The 20,082-nt window shown below is 36.9% G+C and overlaps 1 protein-coding gene across 2 annotated transcripts in view; it reads left to right on the top strand.

Annotated features, from left to right (window-relative positions):
• Positions 1 to 20,082, top strand: part of CTNNA3 (catenin alpha 3) — a 1,809,955-nt gene that overhangs the window by 16,550 nt on the left and 1,773,323 nt on the right. Inside the window, exon 1 of one of the 2 annotated variants that reach the window (XM_070470725.1) lies at positions 15,144 to 15,235. The exons of the other annotated variant lie outside the window; for it this stretch is intronic. The gene's annotated coding sequence lies outside the window, so the exon portion shown is untranslated. Of the gene's footprint in view, positions 1 to 15,143; positions 15,236 to 20,082 lie in introns of those variants that run through there. 2 annotated transcript variants of the gene reach the window in all.

Genomic DNA, 20,082 nt, shown 5'->3' with positions numbered 1-20,082 from the left:
TCGGTGCTCAGCTTTCTTTATAGTCCAACTCTTACATCCATACATGACCACTGGAAAAACCATAGCCTTGACTAGATGGACCTTTGTTGGCAAAGTAATGTCTCTGCTTTTTAATATGCTGTCTAGGTTGGTCATAACTTTCCTTCCAAGGAGTAAGCGTATTTTAATTTCATGGCTGCAGTCACCATCTGCAGTGATTTTGGAGCCCCCCAAAATAAAGTCAGCCACTCTTTCCACTGTTTCCCCATCTATTTGCCATGAAGTGATGGGACCGGATGCCATGATCTTAGTTTTCTGAATGTTGAGCTTTAAGCCAACTTTTTCACTCTCCTCTTTTGCTTTCATCAAGAGGCTCTTTAGTTCTTCTTCACTTTCTGCCATAAGAGTGGTGTCATCTGCATATCTGAGTTTATTGATATTTCTCCCGGCAATCTTGATTCCAGCTTGTGCTTCATACATCCAGCCCATCATTTCTCTGCATATAAGTTAAATAAGCAGGGTGGTAATATACAGCCTTGACATACTCTTTTCCTATTTGGAACCAGTCTGTTGTTCCATGCCCAGTTCTAACTGTGGCTTCCTGACCCGCATGTGGATTTCTCAAGAGGCAGGTCAGGTGGTCTGGTATTCCCATCTCTTTCAGAATTTTCCACAGTTTATTGTGATTCACACAGTCAAAGACCTTGGCATAGTCAATAAAGCAGAAATAGATGTTTTTCTGGAACTCTTTTTCTTTTTCTTTTGTAAGGGCATACAAATTGTTAAAATATGAAATGCCCCCCCCCCCAAATAAATTGTCACATTCTGAAAAAAAAAAATATGAAATGCTTTTGTATTCCTTCTCTCTGTCTCTAGTAGCCTTCCTTCACTTGGCCTCTTCCTGGGACCCTCTAGATTCTCCTCAGACCCAGCAACTAAAGGATGAACCCTCACATACAGGGAGCTTTCCAAGACCCAGCTCTAGGCTAGACTCTGATTAGTTGGGGCCTGATCCATGCTGGTTGTTAAATACTTTTAATATCTCCCCTAATTATAGGCAAATGAAATCCAATTGGATTCTGTGTATTTCCTAAGCTTTTTTCTCTGGTTGCAGTTCAAATCATACAAATGAGAAAATATATGACAATTTATGTAACTAGTCTTTCTTGATGCACGTTTAGGTTGTTTCTAGCTTTTTATTATCACAAAACCACTACACACTGCAGTCCTTGCCTTTTATCTTTGTACACATGTTCAGGTTCCTAAACTAAAGTTGTTTTGGTGAAACCAATATACCTTCTTTAGTTATGATATTGAAAAAAAGCTAAAGAAAAAATTATATTAGTTTAGTTTGAGGGGCTCTTAATACAACTATACCAAAATGAGATCATTGTTCTCTTTTCCAATTAATAATATTTTGATACTATATTATAATTTTCTGTGGATTAACATTAGATTTTCAGAATCTGCCTTTTTGATACATGGGAGAACACTTGTTAGTTCCCTGTGCCATGATTACTCAAAGATGCTAACCATAATTTTGTGATAATATATTTTTTATTATATTTTTCAGTGTTCTGCAGTATAGTGGTTCTCACCCCAGAATACTTTTGCTTCCCAGGAGACATTTGACAATAGAGTTATTTGTGATTATTACAACTAGGAGGCTGATGATACTGGCATCTAGTGGCTAGAGGCCAAAGATGCTGCTAAATATCCTACAACTCAAGACAGCCCCCCCTGCCCCGACTCCACAACAAATTATCCAGCCTAAAGTGTCAGTAGTGCTGAGAATGAGAAGGCCTGCTATAATAAAATACACCTGGAAATGGGCATTTATTTAAACAAACATTCTCCCACTGTCTTTTCTGTCTGGTTTATCAATTTCTTAAGATTGTTGGCTCAGTCTTTCGTTTTTTAAAAAAAGTAATGAGTTTTTGGCTATGCTGGGTCTTGATTGCTCTGCAGGGTTTTCTCTAGTTGCAGTGAACTGGGGCTGCTCTCTAGCTGGGGTGTGCAGAGTCTAGGGCGTGGGGCTTCAATAGCTGTGGAACATGGGCTTAGTTGCCCCACAGCAGTAGTGGAATCTTCCCAGACCAGGGAACAAACCAGCATCCCCCAAATTGGCAGGCAGATTCTCAACCACTGGACCACCAGGGAAGACCTTGTTCCTTGGTATATAGCATGAAAGCAAACTTCCTCTCTGTAACTTGTTAACATGGAATCTTCCTGGGAGTAGAGGAGCTAGGTTGTACTTTTCTTGTCCTTCCACCCTTAAATACAACCTAAATGTTTTTGTGTTGTTTGTGTGTTTTTCACAAGTCTTTGCTCATTGTAGTAGTCCATTCTTCTATCAGGCCAATATCACCTTTTCCTTCTTTTGTATGTCCTTTAAAAATTTGAGTCTTTAGAAAATTCCTTAGATAGCACATTGAGTTATATTTACGTTCTCTCCCGTTTTTTCCCTCACTTGCGATTGCAGTGGTGAGTTTTATTTTTTGACCTGTCTTTCATTTTAGAATCTCTGGCTCTGGGAAATCCTTATATTTTCTCTGAACTGCTAAGCAATCTAAGATACTTGTCTTACTTTGCTTTTTATTTTCTTCCTTGGCTGTAATGAACTCTAAGGTGATATATTCAATTTTTCCCAAGGTTCCTGTCACTTTCACTTCACTAATGCATTCCTCTGTCGGTAAGGATTAAGCCCACGGTAGCCCTTCCATTCTTAGTTTCTTTTACTCTCTGGATGATGAAGTTGCTGATAGAAAGGCAGATGAAAAAGGAGAGGAGTGATTCTTCAGTGCAAATTTTAATTACTTTATTGTCTCTTTGGGTTTACTGAATTCTTTTACTTTAGTTTTTAACCAGGTCTCTTTTTTATCCTGACATTTCACCTCAGTCAACTTCCTTTTCATTTTACTTAGAATTTCCATTGCTTCTTACTTAGAATTTTTAACTTTCAGTATTTCACTGAGAGAACAAGAGTTGATGTATTATAAATTCTCTTTTGTCTTGAGGATAATTTCCCCTGTCTCCCTCTTTTATCGTTATACAGTCTTTTAATTTTGGATTTTTTTCTGTTTACTTATTTTTTTTAAAGACAGGAGATTTATTCGGTCCTGGCGTTTATCATAAGTGACATATATACATATCTATATCCCTTTTGAGCTCTGTCACTATCAATTTTGGAGCTACATTATTTCTCTCTCAAATCTTAAAGTGCAGGGCAAGTATCTTGTTAAATTCCTGGGCTACAGGAGCTACATATTCATCTGGGCAACTATTCTCCTATTCCTATTATTTGGTCCTCTATTGGAGGTGAATTTTATCTTAGATAATTTGGAGCAATTCCGATTCCCTTTTCTAACAGAGATGCATAAAACCTAATCTCTAGCGTAGTCTCTGCCAGTGTTTTTTTGTATGTCTACTCCTGCTGTTGGGGCTGTGATATCCCAGGGCACATATGTCGTTCTTCCCTTGTCCTCATTTATCCTGTGTTGCATTTTTGGGAACTAGAAATCTTCCAGCTGAGTGTAGTTAGAAATATATTGCTGGAAGGTGGCCAGGAAACCTCTCTGGCTATCTAAAGAGCAGCTCCTGAGCAGTACCAGCGTGAAAGCTGGCTTTTTGTTGGCTGTCTCAGCCTCAAGTCTCTGGTAGGAAGTCAAGATACATGGATTTGAGGGTCTGGCCCTGTGGCTGCTTTAAATTTAGGCACAGGGGAGTTCTAGGTCTCCTCCCTCCTAATTTGTTCCATTCATGAAGTAGATAAGGTAGAGTGGCCAGATTGAGCAAATAAAAATACAAGACACACAGGTTTGACTTTTAGGAAAACAACCAATAATCTTTTCAGTACGTTTCAAACACTGCATAGGACATATGCCAGAAAATTATTCATTGTTTATCTGAAATTCAAACTTAGCTGGACATTCTGTATTTTATCTGGCAGCTATAAGGTTAGAGAAATTTCCCCCCAGTGTTTGAAACAGTTAGTGAGGTCTTTTGTGCCTCAGGTACTGGTGTTTCAGGGTTTTTTCTGGTTTTGTAAAAGTTGCCCTTCCCAGTCGTCCTTCACCTGCAGAGCTGGTCAGTACCGAGAGGACTGGAGGAAATTTATAAAGAGTCTGGGAGCCTTTAGAGAGGAACAGAGCCGAGACCTGGACTCCTTCCCTGTAGTTACTATTAGAAAGTATTTTGTGCATTGAACTGGTCATGATGAAAAAAGGACTGAGTAAGAAAGAACAGCAAAGATCTTAGACTAGGACTCCTGTTGTGGTCTGCATTGCCCAGTGGGAGATGCTCTTTGGGCACTTGTGTGTCTGGACGCAGAAGGCCCTCCTGATCCAGCCACTTGGTGCTTGGTGAACCGAAGCGTTCTGGGCGTGGCTGCATGCTCCACCTCTAAGGGAGCAGGCTCTTCTCTCTTTAAGAATCACTGTGACCGCTGTATTTGCAGCAGCAAAGGCGAGAGCACAGCCGGCGGAAAGGTCACATGGAGCTGGAGGGGATCTGTTTTCATCAGGAAGCTGTGCCAGGAGCAGAACACCAGCGGCCCGCAACAGGACCCTCTTGTATCTAATGCAATTCTCTGGCCTCCTCTTTCTGAGGCATGTGGATCCAGGGGCTCCCAGAGTTCTTGAACAGTTTAAGGAACAAGAGAGATGCTAGACTCCCTGCCAGTGTGGCAGTAGGGAAGTATTTTTAGTTTGAAAATTAATACATAGGACCTCTTTTTCACCCCAAACTACAGAAGTAGTTGCTACTATTAACACATCTATACATGTATTTTATTTATTTGATATCATAACATATATTGTTTTATAAATAGCTAAGTTCTATAAAAGTTTCTTTTTTCTTTTTTTAAGATGTCATGACCTGAGAAGACTATGTATATTTCCCTGTGGCCTTGTGCTTAGCAGTTTTAAAGATATAGCTTAGATCAATAAACATATGTTAATGAAAAAATATAAAGTTTTGTGATTCCTTATCATTCTTGCATATTTTTCATCTTTGTCAGCCTATATCCATTAATATTTTTAAAAGACCAAGCTAAAATTTTTACCTATAATAGTCATCCTTGGTAACTGCTTTTATTTTATTTATTTATTTATTTATTTATTTTTTCCATTTATTTTTATTAGTTGGAGGCTAATTACTTTACATCATTACAGTAGTTTTTGTCATACATTGAAATGAATTAGCCATGGATTTACATGTATTCCCCATCCCGGTCCCCCCTCCCACCTCCCACTCCACCCGATCCCTCTGGGTCTTCCCAGTGCACCAGGCCCGAGCACTTGTCTCATGCATCCAGCCTGGGCTGGTGATCTGTTTCACCCTAGATAATATACATGTTTCAATGCTGTTCTCTTGAAACATCCCACCCTCGCCTTCTCCCAGAGAAGTCTGTTCTATACATCTGTGTCTCTTTTTCTGTTTTGCATATAGGGTTATCATTACCACCTTTCTAAATTCCATATATATGTGTTAGTATACTGTAATGGTCTTTAGCTTTCTGGCTTACTTCGCTCTGTATAATGGGCTCCAGTTTCATCCATCTCATTAGAACTGATTCAAATGAATTCTTTTTAATGGCTGAGTAATATTCCATGGTGTATATGTACCACAGCTTCCTCATCCATTCGTCTGCTGATGGGCATCTAGGTTGCTTCCATGTCCTGGCTATTATAAACAGTGCTGCAATGAACATTGGGGTGCACGTGTCTCTTTCAGATCTGGTTTCCTTGGTGTGTATGCCCAGAAGTGGGATTGCTGGGTCATATGGCAGTTCTATTTCTAGCTTTTTAAGAAATCTCCACACTGTTTTCCATAGTGGCTGTACTAATTTGCATTCCCACCAACAGTGTAAGAGGGTTCCCTTTTCTCCACACCCTCTCCAGCATTTATTGCTTGTAGACTTTTGGATAGCAGCCATCCTGACTGGAGTATAATGGTACCTCATTGTGGTTTTGATTTGCATTTCTCTGATAATGAGTGATGTTGAGCATCTTTTCATGTGTTTGTTAGCCATCTGTATGTCTTCCTTGGAGAAATGTCTGTTGAGTTCTTTGGCCCATTTTTTGATTGGGTCATTTATTTTTCTGGAGTTGAGCTGGAGGAGTTGCTTGTATATTTTTGAGATTAATCCTTTGTCTGTTGCTTTGTTTGCTATTATTTTCTCCCAATCTGAGGGCTGTCTTTTCACCTTGCTTATAGTTTCCTTTGTTGTGCAAAAGCTTTTAAGTTTCATTAGGTCCCATTTGTTTATTTTTGCTTTTATTTCTAAAATTCTGGGATGTGGGTCATAGAGGATCCTGCTGTGATTTATGTCGGAGAGTGTTTTGCCTATGTTCTCCTCTAGGAGTTTTATAGTTTCTGGTCTTACATTTAGATCTTTAATCCATTTTGAGTTTATTTTTGTGTATGGTGTTAGAAAGTGTTCTAGTTTCATTCTTTTACAGGTGGTTGACCAGTTTTCCCAGCACCACTTGTTAAAGAGGTTGTCTTTTTTCCATTGTATATCCTTGCCTCCTTTGTCGAAGATAAGGTGACCGTAGGTTCGTGGATTTATCTCTGGTGGTAACTGCTTTTAACTTTAATTACTTGTTTTACTTTGGTGCCTTAGTTTATATCATATAATCTTGTATTTATGCACATACTAATCTAAAATAATATATTAAAATGCATTCTTCTAGTGGGAAATATGGAGAAGGCAATGGCAACCCACTCCAGTACTCTTGCCATGGACAGAGGAGCCTGGTAGGCTGCAGGCCATGGGGTCGCTAAGAGTCGGGCATGACTGAGCGACTTCACTTTCACTTTTCACTTTCATGCATTGGAGAAGGAAATGGCAACCCATTCCAGTGTTCTTGCCTGGAGAATCCCAGGGATGGGAGAGCGTGATGGTCTACCATCTATGGGGTTGCAGAGAGTCGGACACGACTGAAGTAACAGCAGCAGCAGTGGGAAATATAGGAGCATGTTTATTATGATCTTAGGGTAGGAAATAATTTCTTAAGTAGGACCCCCAAAACATAAGCAATAAAGTAAAAGACAATAAAGTAAAATATTTAATTACAGTAATATAAAAACTTTGTGAAAATATCACATAAAAGAAGATAAATGAGAGATACCAACTGAGAAGAGATATTAATATTTACAAATTGGCCTATAAAGTGGATGGCATTGTTGTTCCCCTTTTCCTTCCATGTATCCACATCCTTTGTCATGTAACATTGTGGTTCTTCCCCCTAGAGACAGAGTATATTTCCCTGTACTTGAAAACTTGGTTAGTATTAGACTTGGTTGTGTGATTTGCTTTGCCCATTGAAGTGTGGGCAGAAGAGGCAGAGTCCTCGTTTGAAGCTTGTATGTTAAGATGCACTGTGTTTCCAACTGGTCTAATGTTTTTGTTGTTGGCATGGGAAAAACATGGTTCTGGTAGCCTCCTCATCCAAGGAAGATGAGAAACACGTGGAGTAGATCTGGAGTACATCTTAGAGTAAGACAGCGAGGCCCATCCTGGCCAATTCCCAGCCAACCTGAAAATGTACAAGACATAATTTTGTTTTTATGCCACTGAAATTTAGGATAGTTTCTCATGAGTACTCACATGCATTCTGACCCAGAAATTCTGCTTCTGAATTGTATTACTTGCTACTGCTGCCATAACAAATTACATCATGATGGGAGGCTTAAACAACAGAAATTTATTTTCCCATAGTTTGAAGGCTAGAAATCTAAGATCAAGGTGTCAATAGATGTGTGTGTGTGTGTGTGTGTGTGTGTGTGTTTTCCTAAGGCTTCTCTCCTTGACTTGCAAATAGCCATGTTTTTTTGCATGTCCTTATATGGTCATTCCTCTGTGGGTATCTGTGTCCGCACCTCTCTTCTTAAAAGGATACCACTTATATTGAATTGGGCTTCCCTGGTTGTTCAGATGGTAAAGAATCTGCCTGCAATGCAGGAGACCTGGGTTCAATCTCTGGGTTGGTAAGATCCCCTGGAGAAGGGAATGGCTACCCACTCCAGTATTTTAGCCTGGAGAATTCCATGGATAGAGGAGCTAGCAGACTGCACTCCATGGAGTTGCAAAGACTCAGACATGACTGAGTGACTAAATTTTTATATTGAATTAAGGTCCATCATAATGGCCTCATTTTAACTTAATCACATCACTAAAGACCCTGTTTCCTATAAAGCCATATTCTGAGGTATAGGGGATTGGAATATAAACATGAATATGGGTGAGGACACAATTCAACCCACAGCAGAACACATGCATATATGTGTGTATACACACACGCACACACATAGATGAAATATATGTATGTATATATATATATAAATTATATAGAGGGACTCTTGCAGAGGTACACAGAGACTTGTATGAGAATGTCTATTATATTTTAACATTGTTTCCTATAGTAAACAGTTGGAAACTACCTAAACATACTTGAATAGGCATATGGTCAGATAAAATATATTATAAATGCATCTGATGCAAAATAAAATACAAAATAGAATGCTACAAATGCAAAATGAAAGGATAAACTAAATCAATTATATTGAGAACTCCTCTTTTTCTCAAATAATAAGAAATTTACAGATGAGAAGTTCAAAGCTAATAACATCAACGACCCAGGCTCTTTTTGTAGTTCTGCTCTGTCATCTTTCCTCCTCAGGTTTGCAGTAAGACTGCATGGTGTCTAGGCTTTATATCACAGATAACAGAAGGAAGGGTGAAGGGCCATGGCAACACTGCTTTACTTTTTTATAGGTAAAGCGAAAGTTGACATCTCATTCTGTCATCTCATTCCATCATATGCCATTGAGTTGCAAAGAATGCTGGGAAATCTAGTCTTGTTTGTTTCCATAGCAGTGAAAGGCAAGGGGGAGATGAGACTGTGTGTTGAATGAGCTAAACTGCAACTATAGTTCAACATCAGTAGGCTGTGAAAATGTCATGTTAAGAGGAGAAATTGAGAGAGAGAGATTGAGAAGTAGAAAGAGATGGGAATTACAATACTGTTTGTGTAAATTAAAAAATCCACACACACATAAGGTGATATATCATTGTAAAGATATGTATCATTGTAAAGATACATATCATATGTAGAAAAAGCCACAGAAAGTTGATTGGAAAACTGCTAACACTAACTACTACAGATTGGATGCCTATCAGAAGGAGGGGGTGGAATGGAACTGAGACTGAAGGATGTGTAACATGACAGCAACAACAACAACAACAACGAAAACAACCCCAGGCTTTTCACACCAGTTCCATGAGTTGAACTGTAACAGAGGAGCATGGTTGATTGGGTCCGTCTAATTCTTTGTATTTAAGACCTGGGAGGAATAAAGCTGGGATGAGTCAGGTCACATGTGTGGGTTATTCAGATCACTGGGGAGGGTTAATTGTGTGTGCGTGCTAAGTCCCTTCATTCATGTCAGACTCTTTGAGACTCTATGGACTGTAGCCCACCAGGCTCCTATTCCATGAAATTCTCCAGGCAAGAATACTGGAGTGGGTTGTCATGCCCTTCTCCAGGGGATCTACCCGACCCAGGGATCAGATCCATGTCTCTTACACAACCTGTGCAGGTGTGGGCAGGGTTATTTAGAGCCAAAAAAATGTGACTCACTATGTTAATGCTGAGTTTAATTTTCTTTACTCTGATAAGCACCATTCTTTTCACTATAGTTGAAGGACTGATAGGGACGGTGTTACAGTTTAAGTTTAGGGATGATAGCAATTCTTTTTTAGATAATTTAGGAATATTGTAAGTTTTGAAAAATGAATTTTGTACATACTTTTTCTTGTGTTCCACAACACAAAATTAGTAAGAGTTGACTTTTAGAGGGTCAGTGAGAGCATGAGTGAAATAAATATGGCTACTTGGTAGTGAAATCCATCATGCTCTAGTCTTCTGTTATTATCTTTGGAAACAGAGAGTGGGAGAAAGGATTTCCTTCTTCTCTAATATAGCCCTCAGTGACTGACTGGCTCCCTTCTCTGGAATGAAGCAAATTGGCACAATTCCATGTCTTATGTGGGAACCAGACACAGAAGTTTATTTATTTTATTTTTTTAAACTTCTTGTCATTCTTTTGCTTTTAGTTTTGTATTCTATCCTTAAAACATCTCATACTCAATCCTCTAGATAATATACATAATTAATTAATATGTGTTAGTATGTTTTGCCATTATTAAGCATTTGTTACAATTTTGGAAGCAGCTCTTAAGCACTTCCGTTTTAGGACCATGATTCCTTATTACTTAATTATAAATTATTAACATGGATGGGGTAGAAATGGTGAAATGGATTTAATTTGTAAATAAAAATGTGTGAATTTAATGACTCTTCACCAACTTTTAAGTCAGATGGGAATCTACTTTTTATCTCTCACAGTAGTTTTCTAAGAGCCAATGGTATTTGGATTTGGAAAAGTGGAATTCCTCAATGAGAAATTTATCTTCCACAAAATAACAATAATTGACTAATGAATTATTTAATACTGTAATGAGTACTTCATTGGATTCTATGAGTAATTTTATAAATAATTACCTTTAATAGCAACTTTATAGGTCTCATCTCACATGAAGAACCCAGGGTAAAGGGGAGTCAGTGTGAATAAGACCAAGCAGAGTAAAGCAGAGCTTGAATCTGAAGTTTGTCTTGCCTTTCTGCTTATGTTTTTCATTACTTCCCTTCTTTTCCTACCTTTAGTGAGTTCTTGATGCCTTATCTGTCTCTACTCAGCCATGAGAGAGCTCTTCTTGTCTCATAGTTTAAGGCATAACACAAATGCATAGTTATCATATCTTGATTTTTCTCCTGAGTTGCAGGATTCTGAATTTCCAGCTGCTGATGGGAATACCCATTTGCACATGCTACTCATACCCCAAACTCATCATGTCCACTGTAGTCAGAGGAGAGCTTGCTTTAGATTTGCTCACTGGTGTGAATATTATGTTATGAGCCATATGTTATGAGTAATGTGTTATGTTACTGCAATAGGGAGGTAATATGTTGTTTTCAAGTTAAACTATATAAAGAGTGTAAAAAAATTAAAATAGAGCATAAACTATATGGAGGCATTTTTGTTAAAAGTAGAAAGGATTATTTTAAATAAGTAGTATCTATTGACTGGTCATTCAGTCTCCCCTCCCTACCAAAGCATTATTGTTTAAAAAAAATTTTTTTTTTTAAGCCACAAATAGAATCTAACAAGGACTTTACATGTAGGTGCTTAAGGCACCTGGAAAAATGAGAAATCATTAAATGAGACATAGTTCAGGAGTGCCTGTGTCAGGGAACGAAACTCAGGATTGGAAGCTTAGAACAGAAAGAAAAAATTAGTTATCTGTATATTCTAAAATGTGTGGGTGATAGGTGAAAAGGATAAGCAAATTACTGGCAAAACAGACTTTTCAGTTTCCTTCTGGATGCTTTTTTCTAAGTTAATTTGAGAAATAATTGTAAGTGTTGATTTTGTATTATAGAGAATATATCAGTTTAGAAAATTAAAGTTACAAAATTTTATGAAAAAATCAATAACAGGATGTTATTATTTCCAAATGTGAAATATAATTTTTACATGGCCACCATGATAATTATATGAGGAAAGAAACAGCCATATTCAGATGTTAGAAGTGATTTTATAGAGTGAAGAACCCCGAAGTTGCTGCCATTATAAGGAATAGAATTCTCTTTTCAAGAAATTGCAGTTTCCTATTTTGTATTGCAACTGAGTGATTATTTCTCTTCTTTTTAGAAAATTTAATTCTTTAATATAAAGGATATGTCACTAGTGGCAAGCCTGCAAGCATAAGAGAGATCATTCTGAGCCTCTAGATCTGTCTTTTCTTTGCCATTGTTAATGGTAGACTTGATGTTTGTGACAATAGTTTTAGAGAAGCATGGAAAATCTGTAACTTTGGTTAAGATAAATTTGTGGTAGTTAATGATTTTAGCTGGGTCTGTATTCATGTTCAGTTGTGTCTGACTCTTTGAGATCCCATGGACTGTATCCCTCCAGGCTCCTCTGTCCATGGGATTATCCTGGCAAGATAGGGAGTGGATTGCCATTTCCTTCTCTAGGGGATCTTCTCCACCCAGGGACTGAACCACGTCTCCTGTGGCTCCTGCATTGGCAGGTGGATTCTTTACCACTGAGCTACCTGGGAAGCTGGATTTTAATTAATTATATAGTAAAATCTTTATTTTTAGAATAAATCAGGCAAATCAGGGTCTGTGCTTTTTACAAACTGAAGTGGGTATTAAATTATGAAATAATTTGTAGCTTGTATGAGGACTTTGTTATGGTCATAACATTGCATGCTCATGAGAAATAATGCAGTGATAACAGGAAATGTATCTTCTAAAATTACTTCTGTTATAATAGCTTCTATTATAAAATGGACAGTTAGCAAATATTAAACAGGGCAATTAGAAAATACTAAATGGTTTACAAATATCATATGTAATTTTGAAGAAAAATTATTTTGCTTTATAGTGCAGTTTATTTTAATATTTTGGGGGAATTTAGTTTTGGATTTTCTAATGGAGCTTGGAAACTTTACATAGAGTTTTTGTTTGCTTTTTTGTCCCAGAAAATCTAGAGTTGTAGAAAGTCATCCTGATGATTGAACCCAATTCTGATGCATCTGTTTGAATTGATAGAGGAGGAAATAATGTAACAAAATAATTTGTCACAGATGAGAAGTAATAAACACTAATATGGGCAAATACAATGGAATATTGCTAGACACAATATTATTAATAGGCAAAGTTGAGATGCTGTGCTTCAGTTCCTAGTTCAAGTATTAAAACAAATGTCATTGGGCTCAATACTGTGGCCTTTCAGGATTAGATGATACCCTCTGCTGGCTAAATGTGGGATTGCGTTTAAAAATGAATGGCTTTTTTTTTTTGTGGTTTTAAAAATAGGGGTAATTGTTGTATAAAAGGATTGAGCAGTGCAGAATATTGTAAGATAGAAAAATTATAAATGTGAATAATGAAGTCAGTGTATTGCTTAAAGAAATATTTTTGCAAATGAAACTAATATGGAAATACCCATAATTGGAATTTCCTAACCTGATGATTTATTTTTTAACCATGGAAGTAGGAAAGAAACACAGCAGGGGCAGAATACATAGATCTCCTTACCTCCATCTTCAATAACAATTTTGAATAATCCAAGCTATTTAAATTACTTTTATTACTTACTGTTGTAACAGTGACTTGCAAATAGCTTGAGGTGAGATAAGAACTGCTTTTCTAGACAGCCCTCAGATTGGGAGAAAATAATAGCAAACGAAGCAACAGACAAAGGATTAATCTCAAAAATATACAAGCAACTTCTTCAGCTCAACTCCAGAAAAATAAATGACCCAATCAAAAAATGGGCCAAAGAACTCAACAGACATTTCTCCAAGGAAGACATACAGATGGCTAACAAACACATGAAAAGATGCTCAACATCACTCATTATCAGAGAAATGCAAATCAAAACCACAATGAGGTACCATTACATGCCAGTCAGGATGGCTGCTATCCAAAAGTCTACAAGCAATAAATGCTGGAGAGGGTGTGGAGAAGAGGGAACCCTCTTACACTGTTGGTGGGAATGCAAATTAGTACAGCCACTATGGAAAACAGTGTGGAGATTTCTTAAAAAGCTGGAAATAGAACTGCCATATGACCCAGCAATCCCACTTCTGGGCATACACACCAAGGAAACCAGATCTGAAAGAGACACGTGCACCCCAATGTTCATCGCAGCACTGTTTATAATAGCCAGGACATGGAAGCAACCCAGATGCCCATCAGCAGACGAATGGATGAGGAAGCTGTGGTACATATGCACCATGGAATATTACTCAGCCATTAAAAAGAATTCATTTGAATCAGTTCTAATGAGATGGATGAAACTGGAGCCCATTATACAGAGCGAAGTAAGCCAGAAAGATAAAGACCATTACAGTATACTAACACATATATATGGACTTTAGAAAGATGGTAATGATAACCCTACATGCAAAACAGAAAAAGAGACTCAGATGTATAGAACGGACTTTTGGACTCTGTGGGAGAAGGCGAGGGTGGGATGTTTCGAAAGAACAGCATCAAAACATGTGTATTATCTAGGGTGAAACAGATCACCAGCCCGGGTTGGATGCATGAGACAAGTGCTCGGGCCTGGTGCACTGGGAAGACCCAGAGGGAGCGGGTAGAGAGGGAGGTGGGAGGGGGGATCGGGATGGGGAATACATGTAAATCCATGGCTAATTCATTTCAATGTATAACAAAACCCACTACAATATTGTAAAGTAATTAGCCTCCAACTAATAAAAATAAATGGAAAAATTAAAAAAAAAAAATAAAAGAACTGCTTTTCTCAGGACTTCCCTGGTGGTCCAATAGCTAGGATTTCCTGCTTCCACTGCAGTGGGCATGGGTTCCATCTCTGGTCCGGGAACTAAGATTCCTCACTGTGTGGTCAAAAAAAAAAAAAATCCTACCTTGAGAACTGCTTTTCTTTGGCTACCCTGACCTAATTTCTGTTAAAAATAATTGAAATATTCTTGCATAATTTGGAAGTTCGATAAGTACATGGAAGTATCATATAGCATGTTTGTTTTAAAATTTTTTCTGTATTTTATTTTTTTAACTTTTAATTTTATACTGGACTATAGTTAATTAACAACGTTGTGATAGTTTCAGGTGTATAGCAAAGTGATTCAGTTATACATGTACATATATCTATTCTTTTTCAAATTCTTTTCCCATTTAAGTTGTTACAGAATACTGAACAAAATTCCCTGGCTCTTGTGTAGGTCCTTTTGGTCGTCCATTTAAAATATATTTTAAATTCTAAAAGTCACTTTGGAATTTACAGTGTTTGGGGCACATGATGACATGAAGTTATATTTAAAAGCTTGTATTACACAGTATGTCATTATTTCATTGCAAACTTGAAAAATATAATTTTAATCTGATTCTACTGTTTAATATTGCCTTTCACTGGTATGTTGCTTTAAGAGCACCCATCCCCCTTTCCTGTTTGAGCCACTGTGTCCTGTCAGTCATCCTGAAATACACTAGGGTACTTGTCAGGCTGTTTGCTTACAAATGCATCATAAGCCAAATTGTGAGCCATGATAGTGGCACTGAATTTCTAAACACAAGAAATTGCTTAGACAGTTGGTTTAGTATCTGTGTATGGGCAATACTCTGTCCTGCAGTAGGTGAGTGAAGTGTCAAACTTTTTAAAATCAAACTTTGCTCTAAGGCAAATCCTAATTATAGGTTAAATGTTACTTGGTTAGATAACTTTGGGGGAAATTAAAGGATATTATTTCTATAAAATGGGATGAATAGAAACTACTGTATTGTGTATTTATTACTTTTATAACTAATTTCCTTTTAGTAGAACTAAACTCTAAACTACTTTATGAAAACTCCAGCTTTATAAATATTTACTTTTCCAAGTAGATTAGCAGTCATTTCCGTTTTCAATAGAAATGTAATTCTCTTACATACTTTTTATTTCACATCAATTGAGGCAGACTCAGTTGAGCAGAGGCTCAGTTCTGTTATTTGAAGTATTTATTAATGGCAGTAAAAATAGTGCTAAAACAAATTCTCATGTGCCAGTGACCAAGCTATAGTAGTCTTATATCAAAGCATTAAAAAATTCCTATTAGCTGAGCTATTCCTGTTTGAGTAACTGTATACAAGACACTGGAAGCTTCACATTCTTTAGACATAAAAGTTATTCAGCAAGCAGCCTCTTTGTGCAGACAATTTAATTTCTATATGAAGCTCTAAACCTAAGTTGTACATGGATACTTTTCCAGTATTTTCTGCATGTAGCCTTAATATTTTAAAAAGAGAATTAATAAAAGTAAAAATATAGGAACTTGTGGATTTTGATACTTGTGTGTTTAATATGGTAGAGAATAGTTAAGAGGCTGCAAGGACTTGAAGTTTTAAGGCTTTATCTAGGGTAAACAAGAAGAGATTGCTTTTACTGATACATAGAATGATTATTTATTCCTTGTTCTGGAAAGGATTCAAGGTGACTTACAAGGCTATGTGAAATTCAAGAAAGGAGAAATTAAAAGTGGGGTGAAAGTAGAAAGAAAAATAAGTATGAGATATAAAATGGAGTCAGAAATAAGGCTGAGCTGCCGCAGTTCTTGATTATGGTTTTATGACACTGGTGTATGGTGGATTGATGGGAGAGAAAATATAGGCTTATATACAGAAGTCTTACGGGGGACTTTCATGCAAACTAGCTGTCTTCCTTACCAAAGGTGACAGTGCAGAGTGGGGAAAGTAAGCTGGATGGTGAATATTAAATATGCTTTAAATATCACTTTGTGTTTTGGTGGGAAAAAAAGTAGAGAACTGCTACCCTTTTAGCCCACACACTGATTTGTGTAGGCATAAGTGTGGCTCTAAGTTTTCTAGGAGCAGAAAGGAATTTGGTCTGTTACTTAATTCAGAAGAAAGATTAAAGAGGCTTAGTTGTTTGGAAACAACAAGAAGTTGTTTAAATAAGGTTGTGTATCTACATATTAGAACAGATACAATCAAGCTAATGTTAAGATAAAATATATTTGGCAATTTTGTATGAATCTAGTCCTGGTATTTAAAATTTTTTCTGAATAGGTTTTTATAAATGAGATTAGTTACTTTCCTTCCTTCACTCAATTTGGTTAAAAATTTAACTTGAATTTCAGCTTCTGTTAGGTCAAAATTAACTAGATACATTTAACTTGGAAAAAAGTTGTTGGGTAGGAGGAAGGAATTCAGAGGTAGGACTTTTTAATGTACTTTGATCTTCAAATACTCAAAAACCAACTATCTTGTTGAAGACTCTGGGCTCTGTGCTGCACACCATGCTAAACCCAGCCTGTAAAAGTGAATAAGGTTAGAAGTTCACTGCTTTTACCCAATAGTATTGAAAAAGGACAAAAGTGTAGCAGTTAACATTTTGCTAAGGATCTTTCAGTGATATCTTCAGATATTCAGTTAACATGATGAGTCAGAGACAATCATTTGGCTCCCTTTTTTATTCCACTGTTAAAATAAAATAAGTAAGAAATAGTTGTTTTTTACAAAAAGCACTACAGAAACAAAATACTCAAAGCTTTTTTTTTTTTTTTTTTTTTACTTTTGTAAACACATATTCAGGTTGACTTAGAGTTCTATAACACATCAGCTGCACGACATGACATTGTGGATAACCTGGACACACAGGTTTGAAACCTGGGAAGCAAATATTCTTAAGATACTAAGTAGGGTTTTGTTGTTGTTTAGTCGCTAAGTCGTGTTTGATTCTTTGCAACCCCATGGACTGTAGCCCGCCAGTCTCCTCTGTCCATGGAGATTCTCCAGGCAAGAATACTGGAGTGGGTTGCCATTTCTTTTTCCAGGGGATCTTCCCAATCCAGGGATCGAACCGGTGTCTCCTGCAGTTCCTGCTTGGCAGATGAATTCTTTACCACTAGCTCCACCTGGGAAGCCCAAAGCAGATTTGTGCTAAGTTGTTTCAGTCCTGCCCAACTCTTTGTGACCCCATGGACTATAGCCCACCAGGCTCCTCTGTCCATGGGATTTTCCAGACAAGAATACTGGAGTGGGTTGCAGGTTTTGGCATCAAATAAGCAGTGATTACCAGAGTGGTCAAGGATGCTTAAGGAAAACAAATTAGCTTTTGAAAACAAAAGCTAGAGATCCTAGTGAGAAATCTGCTAACTGCTTGTACAGTCAATGGATATCAATAGAAATCTGTAATTATATAGTAACTGAAGTAACTTGGAAATATTTTCAGTGTCAGTGAGGTAAGAGATGAACAGAAAAGGTTTTTTAAAAGTTAGATTTATTAAGGAAAATTTTACATACCTTAAATTCACTCTTTTTAAGTTTACAGTTTGATGAATTCTGACAATTATACACAATCATATAATCACCGCCATTATCAAATAGAACATTTCTATTTGAATCAATCCAAAAAGTTACCTGTTTTATGCATGGTTGTTCAGTGATTTCAGCACCATTTGTTGAAAAGACTATCTTTTTTCCATTGAGTTACTGTGACATCTTCATTGAAAGTCAAGTGTCCATTTAATAGTATGACTAATACATGAGCCCGGGTTGTCTCACTTTTGGTAATGTTAAGATTGATCAGTGCAATCACGCACTATAAGCCTGATTCTCATAGTTCCCTGTTAATCAGTCACCTAATGATTTTAGCCTTCATACTGGTAATTCCTGTATAGTCTATTATTTTTTAAGGGTTTGTAAATGGTGACTTTATCATTCTATAATTCTTTTTTAAATGCGTGCATTTTTGTTTTTTAGATTTTTTTTTATTTTTATTTTTAATTATTTTATTTTTTAAAATTTTGGCTGTGTCAAGTCTTTGTTGTGGCACATGGGCTTTTTTCTCTAGTTGCTGCGAATTGACCTCTCTTGTTGCAGAGCACAGACTTTAGAGTGCGTGTGTTCAGTAGTTGTGGTGTGTGGGCCTAGTTGCTCAGTGGTATGTTGGATCTTAGTTCCATGACCAGGGATCAAACCCATGTCCCCTGCATTGGAAGGCGGACTCCTAACCACTGGATTGCCAGGGAAGTACCCTGTTTATTAGTTTAATCGGTTGGGATCATTTATAAAGAACTCTTCCCTTACTATTTCATTAGTCAGAAGTATAGTTCATACCAGGAAATCCGGAAAGTACTTGATTATTTCCTATTTTTTACCCATTTTCAAAAAAATAAGATGTTCTAGCAACTTTGAAAGGTGACCAATGAGTTTTTGTTTTTGAATTTTTATATGTTGGATATGTTTCAATGTATTATAATTTTTATTATATTGATGCTCAAATTTTCTGAATTTTGGCCACTGAGAACCCCTTTAAATTGTTTACTTAGCCTTTTGATTGGCTTTCTTGGTTGGTCAGTGATAAAAAATCCACCTCCCAAAACAGGAGACGTGGGTTTGATCCCTGGGTTGGGAAGATCCCTGGGAGAAGAAAATGACAACCCATTCCAGTATTCTTGTCTGGAAAATCCCATGGACAGAGGAGCCTGATGGGCTATAGTCCATAGAGTCGTAAAATAGTCAGACACAATTTAGTGACAAAACAACAAGAAGCTTTGGACAAAACCCAAGTGAACCTTGATTCCTAGCTCAAGAAGATGTTCTAGGCTCATTTTGTACATTTCCTGCACCAGATCTTTGATCAGTGCTGATCTTTGATCAGCCTTTTCACCAAGGATCCTAGGTCCTTTTAGTGGAAAATAGTATTTAGGGAAAATAGTATTAGGGAATACTATTTAGGGAAAATAGTATTAGGCAATCTGCACCAGATTGCCATTGCTGCCCAATTTTCTTTTTTCTTTGGATGTGTGTGAACACGTACAAAAAGAAGTAGATATTTTTTAGGAAAGGAAACATGTAATGAGATCATACTGATGGCTCCCATTTAAAATAAAGTTAATTTAAGTTTTTTGATTTTACATTTGCATCTTTTTTCTTTATATTGAGGTATAGTTGATTTACAATATTATATTAATTTCAGGTGTACAACATAGTGACTCAAAATTTTTTATGGATTATACTCCATTTATAGTTATTATGAAATATTGCTGTATTTCCTGCACTGTAAAATGTATCCTTGTAGCCCATTTACCAGGCAGGAGCCCTCCCCTGTTAACACTGGTAACCACTAGTTTGTTCTCTGTATCTGTGACTCTGTTTATTTTTAGTCACTAGTTTGTTTTGTTTTTTAGATTCCACATACAAATGATAACATACAGTATTTGTCTTTCTCTGTATGACTTATTTCACTATGCAGAGTACTCTCTAAGTCCATCCATGTTGTTGCAATTAACACAATTTCATTTTTTATGGCTAAATAGTATTCTTTTGAATATCTATAGCACATCTTTATCCATTCATCTGTTGATGGACACCTAGGCTGCTTCTGTATCTTGGCAATTGTAAATAATTCTGCTGTGAACTTTGAAGTACATTCAGTGCAGTCACTTAGTTGTGTCCGACTCTTTGAGACCCCATGGAGTGG

Source organism: Odocoileus virginianus, chromosome 7, assembly GCF_023699985.2.
Source record: "Odocoileus virginianus isolate 20LAN1187 ecotype Illinois chromosome 7, Ovbor_1.2, whole genome shotgun sequence".
Lineage (NCBI taxonomy): Eukaryota > Metazoa > Chordata > Mammalia > Artiodactyla > Cervidae > Odocoileus > Odocoileus virginianus.
The sequence above is the reverse complement of the archived record's forward strand: the minus strand, read 5'-3'. Positions and strand labels throughout refer to the sequence as shown.